Source organism: Corythoichthys intestinalis, chromosome 20 (genome assembly GCF_030265065.1).
Source record: "Corythoichthys intestinalis isolate RoL2023-P3 chromosome 20, ASM3026506v1, whole genome shotgun sequence".
NCBI lineage: Eukaryota > Metazoa > Chordata > Actinopteri > Syngnathiformes > Syngnathidae > Corythoichthys > Corythoichthys intestinalis.
In genome coordinates this window covers 27,789,020-27,801,643 of record NC_080414.1, presented here as the reverse complement: position 1 = coordinate 27,801,643, position 12,624 = coordinate 27,789,020, and the positions used below count along the sequence as shown (strand labels likewise).

General features: G+C 37.8%; 1 protein-coding gene across 2 annotated transcripts in view; it reads left to right on the top strand.

Annotated features, from left to right (window-relative positions):
- Positions 1–249: 249 nt before the first annotated feature.
- LOC130908583 (supervillin) overlaps positions 250–12,624 on the top strand; it is a 146,635-nt gene continuing 134,260 nt past the window's right edge. For both annotated transcript variants that reach the window (XM_057824166.1, XM_057824165.1), the window contains exon 1: positions 250–400. The gene's annotated coding sequence lies outside the window, so the exon portion shown is untranslated. The remainder of the gene's footprint in view (positions 401–12,624) is intronic.

Here is a 12,624-nt window from a genome sequence, read left to right as displayed (position 1 = left end):
CTAAACCGGCAGTTGTGAAATTATCATAAAAATAAAAGCCTCGCAAATGCCTATTTTAAGGGTTTAAAAGTTGACTCTTTGAAACAGTTGTCGAAGGATTCGAGTGAAACAAATAAGTATGCTACTTTGACATGGTTAGAAAAATCCCCGAGAAACGCTTACCTGCGCAAGTATGCTTTTATTTTGAAGTAAACAATCAGAAGCACTTGTGTTTACCATAAATAACTTGATAAATGTGATTAACTTCATGGCAAGCGGTGGGTCTCTTTCGCTGTGAATGACAGCCGTTGTGTTCATTTTGTACATGCGCGTGCTAGCGGGATGTTCCAAAAGTTTGTTTGATTGTTCGTCTGGTCACATTTGTAACAACATTCACGTGCATCAGCATTGACAGTCACAGGTAAGTTTGTTTGTCTGTCGTTTGTTTTTAAAACATTGAACTCTTCAAGTCGTTTCCTTACCGCAACGGAGTTAAAACATGCTAGAGCCGCAGAGAAAGGTTTGAAATAACTCAAGTTGCATCAAATTAATTGCTAATAAAACATCGACAGTACAACCGTGCCTGTTCGAGGGCTACTGTTTTTCCGGTTGGAGAAAAAGGTACAGTGACATTGGACTGTTCTTTACGAAGAATTAGAAACAATTCGTATTGGGACCATCTGCATGCACTCATGGTACAGGTGTAAAATAATCTTATTGCAATATAAAGGGGTTTTATTACCCCAGCTAACTAACGTTGTATTTCACTTGTAAGCAGAATTTACATGAGGATAAGCACTGTTGTCTGAACCCACACCTAAACAATTTGAGGAACAGTCCATCCATCCAATTTATATTTAAAAAAAAAAAAAAAAAAAAAGGACATAAACTACTCCATTACTCTCAATTTGTTGTCCATTTGTTTGGCTTTCCTTAACCGCAAATGCATTAGAAATCTGATTAATCTCAATAAGAAGTAATCTTTGTTTTTCTACTTCAAATTTTATGAAATTTAAGATATACTTTGAGAAAATGACAAAATCTTATATACAGTGTAAAAAATAACGTTTTTCAATAGTGCTTAAAAAACATCCATTCTTTATAAGTTGACTAACTTGACTTGACGGTCATATTCATCATGTTCGTTTTACGGCTGCAGCTGTCGATTATTTTAGTAGTCGATGAACTAGTTAGTTCGAATAATCGAGTAATAGGATAAGGAACATAAAAAAATTAAAATACCTGACCTGGGCCTCAAACGGTATAAAAAACAAATAAATGAGGATATATGTACAACAAAAGAACAATTGGCTGACTTGCATAAGAAAAGTCCGCTAGCTTAAATGGTATAAAATGCCAACGTTTTTTTTTTTTTTTTTTAACAATGCTCTTAACAAATAGTTCAAACACATATTCTCACAAAAAACGGCTAAATATACCTTTAAACTAGGGCTGTCAAACGATTAAAATTTTTAATCGAGTTAATTACAGCTTAAAAATTAATTAATCGTAATTAATCGCAATTAATCGCAATTCAAACCATCTATAAAATATGCCATATTTTTCTGTAAATTATATATATATTCTGTAAAATAAATTGTTGGAATGGAAAGATAAGACACGAGATGGATATATACATTCAACATACGGTACATAAGAACTGTAGTGGGCATTTCACTCTACTGTCATTTAAATCTGTCTATGCTGTCCTCACTCCGAAGCGTCTACTTTTTCCAAAGCTTGACAGCTAGTGAACGACGCCTTAATAATCAGACTTCTTCCTTTTTCATCTGATTTATTAATAAAATGGCCTCAAACCATTGTCCTCTTTAGACCGTCGTAAAACTACAAAAAAAAAAGTACACAAGCATTGCATTAGCAACAACGTTAGCTTAGCACGCTATACAGGTTCACTAAACATAAACAAAAAGCGTCCCATACAAAAAATATAACATTTCGCTTACTAACATAATATGTACATTATTTACAACAACCATACTTACGGACAAATCTTGTCCAAGGATCATATAAGCACAACATTACAACGGAGGTGTCAGCCCGAGACGTCGTGCAGCCATATTGAACTGGCAAGACAACAATAAACCATGTCGCAAAGCGACCACAAGAGTTCACTGTTGGACAGCACAAAAAGCCTTGCTGTAAAATTTACCAAAAGGCAGAATACTGTCTGAGCGGGACATGTGCGTTAATTGCGTCAAATATTTTAACGTGATTAATTAAAAAAATTAATTACCGCGCGTTAACGCGATAATTTTGACAGCCCTAATGTGAACCTTTTGGAATTTCTCACATTTCTGCATAAAATAACCCATCAAATGTGATCAGGTTTTTGTCAAAATAACACAGATGAAAAAACGGTGTCTGCTTCAACTAAAACCACCCAAACATTTATAGGTTTTCATATTTTAATGAGGATAGTATGCAAACAATCACAGAAGGGGGGGAAAAATAAGTAAGTGAACCATCACATTTAATATTTTATGCCCCCTCCCCTTTGGAAGCAATCACTTCAACCAGACGCTTCCTGTAGCTGCAGATCAGTCTGGCAGATCGATCAGGACTAATCTTGGCCCTTTCTTCTCTACAAAACTGCCATAGTTCAGTCAGATTCCTGGTTTGTCTGACATTAATCGCTGTCTTTAGGTCATGCTACAGCATCTCAATGGGGTTCAAATCTGGACTTTGACTTGGCCACCCCAGAACGTGTATTTTGTTCTTCTGAAACCGTTATGAAATTGATTTACTTCTATGTTTTGGATCATTGTCTTGTTGCAGCATCCATCCTCTTTTTAGCTTCAGCTGTCTGACAGACGGCCTCAGGTTTTCCTGCAAAACATCCTTCTAAACTTTTGAATTCATTCTTCCATTAATAATTGGGTGGGGATGAGGTGTTGATGTTGGTGAGCTGTTCCATTTTTCCTCGACTCATGACATTGTGTGTTACTCCCAAACAATTCAACTTTGGTTTCATCAGTCCACAAAATATTTTGCCAAAACTTCTGTGGAGTGTCCAAGTGCCTTTTTGCGAATATTAAACAAGCAACAATGTTTTTTTTTAGACGGCAGTGGCTTCCTTCGTGGAGTCCTCCAATGAACACCATTCTTGGCCATAGTTTTTCATACTAGTATAGTTGATGTGTGCACAGAGATATTGGACTGTGCCAGTGATTTCTGTAAGTCTTTAGCAGACACTCTATGGTTGTTTTTTACCTCTCTGAGTATTTTGCGCTGAACTCTTGGCGTCATCTTTGGTGGACGGCCACTCCTTGGGAGAGAAGCAACAATGCCAAACTCTCTCCATTTGTAGGCAACTTCTCTGACTGACGATTGATGAACATCCAGACTTTTAGAGATAGTTTTTTGTATCCTTTCACAGCTTTTTACAAATCAACAATCCTTGTTCGCAGTTCTTCAGACAACTTTTTTGACCGAGCCATGATCAGACAATGCTTCTCATCAAGACAATTCTTACCAGGTGTGTGTTTTATAGTGGGCAGGGCAGCTTTAAACCACTCATCAGTGAATGGGCACACACTTGACTTAAATTGTTTGGTAAAAATTGGTTTCAATTGCTCTTTAAGTCTCCTTAGGCAGAGGGTTCACTTACTTATGGTCATTGTTTGCATGCTATCCTCAATAAAATATAAAAACCCATAAATATTTGGGTAGTTTTAGTTAAAGCAGACACTGTTTTTTCATCTGTGTGATTTTGACAAAGATCAGCTCACATTTGATGGTGATTTTATGCAGAAATGTGGGAAATTGCAAAAGTTTCAGATACTTTTTCAAACCACTGTATGTTCCGCGAAGTCACATGCGCCCCTCCCCGGCATCGTTTTGCACCCCACTATTTGAGAAGTACTAGTCTATAGTGATGGGGATGTGGATTCACTCCTGAATGAAATGATGTAAAGGTAGTCCCCGGGTTACGATGTACTTAACTTACGCAATTTCGATTTGACGCCGCAGGAGTCTTTATTAATATGACGTGTTCTGTCCTCACTAAACGTGTTGCCTTTAAAGTTGTTCAGCATTACAGACAGCAAACAAGGCAATTGTGCTTTTTGAAACTTTTTACTTCCTTCACTATTGACAATTTTTAGAGCTGTAACTGACCGTAACTTAGAGTGTGACTGACTGAGGTTGTGGACAGGTGTTCTTTATACCGATAATGAGTTAAAACGGTTGCCATTAATACAGGTAACGAGTGGAGCCTCGTTAGACCTCGTTAGAAGAAGTCGGACCTCTTTGACAGCCAGAAATCTTGCTTGTTTGTAGGTGACCAAATACTTATTTTCCACTCTAATTTGGAAATAAATTCTTTAAAAATCAAACAATGTGATTTTTTTTTTTTTTCCCCACATTATCTCTCTTAGTTGAGGATTACCCATGTTGACATTACAGGCCTCTCTAATCTTTTCAAGTAGGAGAACTTGCACAGTTGGTGGTTGACTAAATACTAATTTGCCACACTGTATGTGGGCCAAACCAGAGTGCAGCTATCCTTTATCCATGTCTTCTGAGCAGTGTTGGGCACGTTACTTTAAAAAAGTAATTAGTTACATTACTCACTACTTCTTCCAAAAAGTAACTGAGTTAGTAACTGAATTACTCTATAGTAAAAGTAACTAGTTACCAGGGAAAGTAACTATTTCCGTTACTTTAAAAAGAACTTGTATGTCAAAGAATTGGAAATTTTCTGAGCAGTATTCAAGTCAGTGGAATAGAGAAAAACAGACAGGTAGTTAACTTGTTAGGTGCTTCAGCAGATTTGAATTGCTTACCACAGATGTCGACAAAAGCTTTGTCCCGGGACATAAATAACACATTATATGCAGGTTCTTTCCTTTAATTTCAACAAACTTGAAATAGTGTCTATATCTCCACCTCTTAAAGGACAATTTTTCTTCTGAATGCTCTGCCATCCCGACCCTGTGCATCTGTTTTGCGTGTGTGTGTTTGCCGCACGCGCTGTTCCGGTTTGCTTGTGAAATCACCGGCTCTGATTGGCTTACTACGACACATGACTCTAACCCTCAGCCAATCACAATCACTTCCATCGCATCTCTCGATGGGCTGCATCTAGGTAGGCTCGTTTCCCGACAATTCACGTCACCTTCAAAGCGTTGCCGTCCTCAAGATGGAAGCAGAATTATTGCTGGCTGACAGTGGGAGATGGGAGCGAGGCTAGCATCAGGTGTAGCAAACAGAGAAACGTTACCAAACTTTGGAAAGCATTCTCTAATTGAATGAGCAGGGACAAACAGCTTGGAGTCAGAAGTACGTGTGCTATTCTCGAACCTGAACGCACCTCAAGTCTTGGATGACAAATCAACAGAGCAGAGAGTCGACTCGACACGGCTGGTAGTTTCTTCAATTTATTGAGAGTAAGTAACGCACCGCTTTTGACCGTCAGTAACGGTAACGGCGTTGTAACGGCGGAAAAAGTAATTAGTCAGATTACCCCGTTACTGAAAAAAAAATAACGCCGTTACGTAACGGCGTTATTTATAACGGCGTTACTCCCAACACTGCTTCTGAGTCTGCTTCTCAGTCATGCAAGGCGACTGTCCAGCCGGACCAAACGCTGTCAGCAGAGGGCAGTGTATCCTTCATCATTAAACGAAATACAATACTTTTGAACTTTTTGGATTGTCATTATGTAGGTGTACTTAATGGGTTAATCCAGACTTACGTGGCAATTCGGGTTACGTCGCCAGCGTAGGAACAGAACACGTTCGTAACCCGAGGACAACCTTTAATTTTTTTGGTGTTTTTAGTTTACGACAATTGTTCAATTGGCACTCAAATGAAGATTAGATGCTTTTGTATCACCAATTTACAAATAAATCCAGGTAACTCAAAAGTAATCTTTGTACTGGTGGTTGATTCAATATGGCTCAGCTGTAATGTCCCAATGTTCCGGCGGACATGTCGTTAATGACTGATTAAATGAGCCTTATACCATTTTATTGTAATGGCCATGTTTTGCTTTTTCCCCTTCTCATTTCAGAGCACGAAACTGCCAGAATGGTTTTGTTACATAAGTCCGTAGAGTGTTACATCATTGTTTGGGGGCCCAATCCATAAAGCTGAAGCTTTGGCTTCTTCTGTGCCCCTCAAAGAAGGTGGGAGGTAGACTATAGCTATTGGAAGCAGATGCTCTCCTTTTGGGAGACAACAATAGAGATAAAGTGGCTCCACCTGTAATTTACATGGCTAATAGAGGGTTTTTTATGTGTGTGTGTGTTAATGTTGTGTGTGGGGTTTTGGCATTAACGTTTGTTGACTAACCAACACATCATGTTAAAAGTATGGTTTGGGAGGGCTGGGTTGCCATGACTTTGAAGCAAAAACATGCAAAACCACAACAATTTATTGGTCTATAATCCTCAGCGACCGCACCTCTTTTGTTCTCACTATTTCCCCCCCAATTCTATTCTTTTTCTTTTCTGATGACTATCATGTTTTTTGATCACAACTTTTGAAGAATGTGGCACAAAACGTTGAAGCTTTAATGATATACATGCGTGACTTTTTGTAATGCTTGATCATACCTCTCAAGAGCAAAGTTCGGGGAGCATTAAATGAATACCTGCGCTGTGTGTGTAAGCCTCTTAGATGGACGATGAATTTGATTAACAGATACGATATGGCGAGACAACAATTATCGATACATTGGTCAGGAAATCATATTAGGCTATTCCACAAAACAAGAAAAACAAGCTATTTTTATCCTTCTGCTGTGAATTGCAGTGAGTTTATCACTAGTAGACATCCAATCCATTTGAACTGGGAGGGTGGCAGCCACACCTCACACTTCAAACGGATTGGACGTGTATGGCCGTCAGTGGCAACCTATGCCAGGCAACGAGTTCATTTTGGGGCATTTCACGTCATTTCCTGTTGATTTTCAGTCATTTCCGTTTCCTTTGTGGGTATTTACAGGTCATTTCCTGTTGATTTGGGGTTACTGAAAAGGAAGTGGCTCAATAATGTCCCAAAATGAATAGGAAGTGAGTCAAAATAAACAGGAAGTAACCCGTAAATGCCCTAAAATGAACAGGAAGTGGCCTGTAAATGCCCACAAAAAAGGTTTCAGTGCGATTAACGGAGCTCGATGTCTATTGCAGTCAAAACTAACTGGATGTCTAGCGCCGTCAATGACAGCCAGTGAGTTAACGCAGACACTATTGTAATGGGAGATTATGGTAGCAACGTGTTGATTATTATTGTTATTTTAATAAAACAGTGACACCTATCAATTACCTTTTGGGCTACAAAGTATCGCGATATAGCCTATTACCTTTCATGTATATTGTCACTATTACTATTTCAGTAGTCGATTAATCGATGAACTAGTTGGTTCGAATAATCAACTAATCGGATAAGGAACATGGAAAAATTACAATACCTTAGCTGTGCCTCGAACGGTATAAATAAATGAGGATCTAAGTACAACTGGCTAACTTGCATAGCAAACGGCCGCTAGCTTAAATGCTATAAAATGCTAACTTTTTTTTTTTTTTTTTTAAACAATGCTCTCAACAAATAGTGCAAACACACATTCCCGAAAAAACAGCTAAATATACCCTTAAACTAAATTAAGAATGCGTTAAAAAACACATTAGCACAAACAAATGTTGGTCTTAACAGGGAGCAACTGGATTCAGCCATGAAATCACTTGTCATATTCACTGTCTCCACTAGAGGGCAGTGTATCCACCCAAATCAATAAAAATAAATGCAAACACTTTCAAAACAAACCATTACAACGCCACCTCAATTAAACAAATACTCAGAGCAGCAAAATTTAATTTGAATCTTTTTTCTAATCGAATTACTTGAGTTAATCGATTAATCGTTGCAGCACTGTTGTGCAGATAATAATGATAAATACACAATGACTCAGATGACATTTTTCTACCAGTTTGTATGTATGTGATGACTCTTCAACACTGTGATGTGTTACCATTGTATTATAATAAGACTGCAGAGTGCATGAAATTGGCCACTCAATAACAACACCGACTAATGCACACCACAGCTGCAATGCCACAGTGCTGTTTTCTATTAACAGAAAGATATTTGATAACAATAATAGGTTTATGTCAGCGTATTAGGAGGAGACACTAGATGAGGGTAACTGTTGAGGTCATGGCCTAAATCTGATTTGATGCAGATTTAAAGCAGCATGAAGTAAGAAACACAGCTTCACTCACTTTGCCTTAAATGGGCTGGTGAGAAATTTAGTGAATCAGCAACAGACTGCAGACCCAGTTTAATGCATCACTCCTTTGCCATGGGAACAGTGTTTTGATTCCTTGATGTTTTTAACACAAGTCTGATTTTCAATTCGTTTTGTCATATATGAAACACAACTGTACATATAAAGTTAGGACAATCTACTGTAAAGATAACAATTCTCAGTTTTGTAAATTTTTCTCAGCGGCAACAATATACAGGTAGCCCCCTTGTTTCGACTAAGTCGACTAACGTGATTTTGACTTTACGACGCCGGAGTTTCGTCAGCCATTTGCCTCCAGTCTTAAACTGTACCTACCATAATTATTGTACTATAAGGCGCACCTGATTATAAGCCGCCACCCACCAAATTTGACATGAAAATGGCATTTGTTCATACATAAACTGCACTGGACTATAAACGTCACCGGTCCTCACTGTATTATGGGATATTTACACCAAAGATATTCACTGGTAACACTTTATTTGACAGAGGCATCATCGACCGTCATAAGACTGTGTTAGCTAAAATAAAGTGTTAGGTATTAACTCAAATAAATCAACAAATATTCCGCACTGGACTATAAACCACAGGATTCAAAATGAGGGGAAAAAGTAGCGGCTTATAGCCCGAAAATTACGGTAATTGTACCTCACAGTATCTTATTTTTTACTTTATTAATATGTGTTATGTCCTCACTAAACGTGAAGTTGTTCAGCTAGACAGACGGCAACAAGGTAATTGTGGTTTTTGAAGCTTTTTACTTTCTTTTGACAATTTGTAAAGCTGTAACACACATCTATACACTTATGTCAAAATGACACATATTTTAACAATAAAACACTTGACACCAAACAACTGGTGTCCAAACGTCCATGTAGTCTGTTCAATATGTAAATTTAGTAGATTAAATTAGCCTAAATTGCCTAACAAAAGCCCGCTTGCCTAAATGCTACGAATGCTAACACATTTACAATTGTCGTAGCAAATCACTCACACATAACTCAAACGAAACAAACTGTCGCTCTAAAATTAATTAACTAATTTTTGGACTATAAACTGCTACTTTTTTCCCTCATTTAGAATCCTGTGCTTTATAATTCAGTGTGGTTTATTTGTTGATTTATTTATTTTTTTTTTTTTGAATGCGTCATAAGACTGCCATAATACCGTCATAATTATGACATTATATTGTCACGGGCATTATTAAGTGTCATGCAGCAAATTATGTCACTAACTCCATTTATGTCCAGCTCAGATCTTTTACATCCATTCAAAAGAGAGATAATTTGCCGAATGACACAAAATTATCTCTGTCATAAGCATTCATTATTTGTCATGGCAGTGTCATGTCATAATTATGATGGTCTTATGACAGTCTTATGGGGCCACTGTTAAATAAAATGTTACCAAATTCAATAGCTAGCAGGTAATGAAACAATTGGAAAGAAATACAAGAAATAATTAGCACAGAACATGAATTTGTTATGGTATGTTATTTACATCTGTAGAGCTGCAATGCATGCTAGGAGGCATGTTGGATGACAACAGTGTTGACAGCAAGTGGCAGCAGAAGTTGACTGTCTTCCCCAAGGGAGCAGTGATGACCAAATGAAGCATCCTGAACCAATGAAGCTTTGCAGCCAATTTGTTCAAAGTTTCATGGTGGTTCATTCAGTCTTATAGCAGCCTTATGATGCCACTGTCAAATAAAGTGTTAGTGGTTATGCCATACTACAGTGAAGACAGCTGTGGCTTATAGTCCAGTGTGGCTTGTCTATGAACAAATGTTGTTTTCGTGTCAAATTTGGTGGGTGGCGGCTTATAGTTAGGTGCGCCTTATAGAGTGAAAATTACGGTACTAATGCATACACAAACATTAGCTGAAACAACTTTCAGCCTGATATGGGCCAAACCAGAGCGCAGATGTCTTTTATACATATCAGACAACTCTGCTCCTTAGTCATATGAGGCGACAGTCCAGGCAGATCCAATGCCACCAGAGGGCAGTGTATCCTCAGTCATCAAACAAAATACAATACTTTTGGACTTTTTGGATAGTTATTTTGCTATTTAGGGGTACTTAAAGGGTTAATTAAGACTTACTTGGAAATTCGGGTTACATCACCAGCATAGGAACGGAACTCATTCGTAACCTGGGGAATACCCGTACCATATTTTTCGGACTATAAGTCGCTTTTATTTATTTATTTTTCATAGTTTTCACATTCCGCAGATTACAAGCTGCAAGTAGTGAAATATGCAGCCAAAAATGATAATTGAGCACCAGAAAGAGAGTTTGGAGTTATTTATCCTGTTGTTCTTCATCTTTATTTTAAATTTCCTTTCAAGATGACATGTCTGTTCTTGGTGTTGGATTTTATCAAATAAATCTCCCCCCCAAAATCCGACTTTTATATGTTTATTTCTTTATTGTGCATTGCCTTTTTTGGCTGGTGCGACTTATACTGAGGTGCGATTTATAGTCCGAAAAATACGGAAGCACTACTATTATTACTATAATATTGTCAGTGTAGGTTTGATTCGTGTAGCTAAGGTACTAAAATTAAAACAGGATCGTCTATTTTCTGACAGTGTCATCAAAACTGATTATTATTGCCTTAAGAGTGTTTGATACAGCTCTTCATCCAGCGTTAGTTCTGATGACAGTGCAATAGTTGTCATAATCTTGTGGTCTGTAAGTATACTCATATACTGTAATTACAGTTTACCCTAAGCTTATGATAATTTATATGTGGAGTTGCTTGTAAAATTACAGCTCTAATTGTTGGTGTTCGTGTCCCAGAGCAACCGGATCGCGCTGCCCAATAGTTTGGTACAGGTTTCTTGCTGTGAGGTTGGGAGGTCGTGATGGAAAGACCCTCCTTCTCCTTTGAAGAGCTGACATTCTTGTCTGCATAGATACCTGCAGCTCACACTGATCACATGGTTGTCAAGCACAAGATCTTGTAGCAGTCCTGTTGGTCTTCATGGACAAACTTTCCACAGATGCCAGTGTTGTTGTTTTGACGTTGGAAATGTGAGACCTAAACAGCTGCTGCGGTCACACAATAGGCAATGTTGCCAAGCACACACGCACATGCGTACGAGTGGTGGAATTGAGTGTGGAACATTGTTCATGGTAACTTGCAATGGGCTGTTGAGGAAATGTAGGTTTATTGCTTTTTTTATGGTTTTGTTTGACAATTGGAAATAGATTTTACAAATGTTATATTTTGATAAGGGAAATTTTCTGCCAAAAGAAAAATAAAGATAATATCAAAATAGTGCTGAGGATTCGTTAAATTAGAGTGGAGTTGTAATGGTTTGTTTTGAAAGTGTTTGCATGTAGTTTTAGTAATTTGGGAGGATACACTTCCCTCTAGTGACATTGAATATGAGATGAGTCATCTAGCACGGTTAGATCCAGCTGCTCCCTGTTAAGACCAACATAAGTTTTTGTTTGAGCTAATATGATTTTTCAGAGGTATATTTAGTTTTTTGGGGAATATGTGTTTGAACTAGGGTTGTTCCAATCATGTTTTTTTTGCTCCCGATCGTTTTAGTTTGAGTATCTGCCGATCCCGATATTTCCCGATCTGATTGCTTTTTTTTGCTCCCGATTCAATTCCAACCGCGATAATTTTTCCCGATCATATACATTTGGGCAATGCATTAAGAAAAAAATGAATAAAACTCGGACAAATATATACATTCAACATACAGTACATAAGTACTGTATTTGTTTATTATGACAATAAATCCTCAAGATGGCATTTACATTATTAACATTCTTTCTGTGAGAGGGATCCACGGATAGAAAGACTTGTGACTTTGTATATTGTGACTAAATATTGCCATCTAGTGTATTTGTTGAGCTTTCAGTAAATGATACTGCAGCCATGCCCCAATGCATGATGGGAAGTGGAACCATGATGGGAAGTGGAACCATGACTGTGCGTCGTGCTACCAATGGATATATCTTCTCTGTTTTGGGAGATAACTTAAGGTGTTAATTGCCACCTTGCTTCCCCACATTGCTTCCCATGATATTTCTAATCATAGGGAGAGGGATTGCAAGGCTTTAGCCTATTGAAGAAAGGCTCCAAAGGCTGCTAAAATTCACTCTACTCATTTAGCGCGGCCTTTTATCTCTCTATATAGGTAAAACGGCGTCATTTCAGATTGAGCGCGACAATGAGTGAGAGGGTCGTGCAGCGCATACATTAATTGCATTAATAATTTTAATGTGACACATTTTTTCATAAATTAATTGCTGCCGTTATCAGGATATTTTTGATAACCCTACCTTAAGCCTAAACTAAAGACTCTGGATGAGTGTAACATATTATGTCTGTAACGTTAAATACAATTAGAAA